Source organism: Cyprinodon variegatus, unplaced genomic scaffold (assembly GCF_000732505.1).
Source record: "Cyprinodon variegatus isolate N-32 unplaced genomic scaffold, C_variegatus-1.0 Scaffold1107, whole genome shotgun sequence".
Taxonomy (NCBI): Eukaryota; Metazoa; Chordata; class Actinopteri; order Cyprinodontiformes; family Cyprinodontidae; genus Cyprinodon; species Cyprinodon variegatus.
Window position 1 is genome coordinate 34,992 of NW_015151560.1, and position 2,264 is coordinate 37,255.

The 2,264-nt window shown below is 34.8% G+C and overlaps 1 long non-coding RNA gene across 1 annotated transcript in view; it reads left to right on the forward strand.

The window, feature by feature from the left end:
• The window catches only part of LOC107101516, a 5,223-nt gene extending 2,965 nt beyond the window's left edge, over window positions 1-2,258 (forward strand). Inside the window, exons 2-3 of the long non-coding RNA XR_001482083.1 lie at window positions 641-895; window positions 2,019-2,258. This is a non-coding gene — a long non-coding RNA (uncharacterized LOC107101516). The remainder of the gene's footprint in view (window positions 1-640; window positions 896-2,018) is intronic.
• The last annotated feature ends 6 nt before the right edge of the window (window positions 2,259-2,264 follow it).

The following is a 2,264-nucleotide window of genomic DNA, read 5'->3' on the forward strand; positions in this document are numbered from 1 at the left end:
TACACCATCTTACAGTGTCTTACCTTGTCATGATTGCTTTCCCCTGATGTCCCCATGGTTTCTGGTTTGTTTAACTTTTTTCTTGTTGGATTTTTGGATTCCTGTCTCAGTCATTTGTTTACCTCTCATTAAATCTTCAAAAACTCACCTCTGCCTCCCTGCCTCTGCATTTGGGTCCTCAAACCTCGACCAAACCCTGACATGAAGGGATTAAACAAACATTCTTACAGTGTAATGTGTGTTGAAAAACCTTTCGGGTGTAACTTATATTTCACAACCTAAGCGCTTTGAATTTTAACAAGTCTTTTTATGAACTAAAATCTGTAATTCAATTATATAAAGATGATACTTCAAAGCACCATTCATGTTGTGTCCAGACCTTTAGACATAATGACTTTTCTATTTTAATATTGATACAGGAGTTTACAGCATCAACATATCTAACATATTTGATTCAAATTGTTGACTTATCTTGCCACAGTACATACATACTGTATACCTAATTTTATCCACGTCAATTATTTAGAAAGTTTCAGTTTTATCCTATCCACCTCTAACAGTGAGCGTTTTGTTTAGTTTTGTCAGTCATAATGAAAGCTGTTAAGATATTTCTCTTGATTCTCTTTAATCATGTAAACAGTTCGCATCACACCGATTGTGACCCAACAACCAAACTGGTCTCAGATGTTCAGAGGAGAGACAGTCACTCTGAGATGTGAGATCCATGGAGGTGGAGGAGCTCAGTGGACGTATGAATGGATTCCAAGCAACAGTAACTCTGCAACATCCAGTGAATACAGGATTACTGCAGCTGACAGTAGAAATTATCGATGCAGAGGAAGAACAGGTGGCTATATTACAACAGAGTGGGGACTTCTCCAAATAACTGTATTAAGTGAGTTTCTCATGTTTACACAATCATAATTATTGTTTTTACTTTGAAGTAAATGAAATTATAAATCTTTGATGAAATATTTCTTTATAAAAGTAAATATGTGCATGAAACTAAATATCAAAACCTGGGAATCAACTTTTAAATCAGACCACAATCACCCACAATAAAAAATGAAGAAAAAATTAGACAGTGCCACAGTTCTACACTAATAGCTTTGCAGAGTGGTTTTAAAATAAAAACAAAATAAGATAACTTGGAATTTTTGTTTCATCAGAAAACAACAGTATATTAAATAATTAGCACATATTTAGCAGATTACCAACTAACCTTCCTAACAACAAGGAGAAGGTGGTTTATTGGGTTGCAGAGGTGACTTGCTCTTTTTCTTAAGTATGTTATGAATGAATCAATCAAACTAATTACAGTATAGGGAATTTTACACGCACAATTTGAACAAAGTAACCTACAATGCAGTAATAAAAACAAAGAAATAGAACACATATAATAGGCAATACAATACAGCACTACATTTAAAAGAATGTTAAAATAATATAAAAACTGATGAAAAATCTATTTCTAACAGCAGCCTGAGAGATCTAAACTGTATTAGGAAACAACTTCCATAAAATTAGTCTTTAAAAGGGACTCAAAATCATTTGAAATACAGACTGTTTGCTCTAAGTGTTGGTTTTTTGTTGCTATGTGTTTTTAGTGTATATTTCAAAAGCTAGAGAGAGGTGTATTAAAAAATGACAACAGTTTGACAAATAGTCAGTTTGTTGTCATTTTTTTTAATGAAAAAAAAAACACATTTAAAATGACCTGAAAAAGTATAATTAAAGTCTAAGTTCAGTGAAAACTGCCTGTCTGGATATATTAGGTAATAAGCAAAGGATGAAAAAAAATCCTGGGATTAAGAAATAATTCTAAAAACTTTAAAAGCTATATGCTCTGTTATAGTTTTCAAAACTGTGAGTTTTGCAAGAAATCATACAATTATTCAGCAATTGAATTTGACAAATAGAAGTTGGTCTTACAAAATAGTTCCAATTAGTTCTTTCACTCGGGAAAACTCTCTTTCCAGCAGATAAACCTCAGCCTGTCCTCTCTGTGTCTCCCTCAGATAAACCTCCGCCTGTCCTCTCTGTGTCTCCATCATGGCTGAGTCCTGGAGCCTCAGTGACTCTGAGCTGTGGGGGGTTGGAGCATCCATCTGCAGGATGGAGGTTCTTCTGGTATAAAGTGGTTCCAGCAAAATCCAGCAGCTCCTACAGCTTAGAGCTGCTGACTGGCGGAACCAACTGGACTGAACAGAACTCCTACCTCATTAATGGACAGAATCACACAGCAGGATATGTGTGCAGAGCAG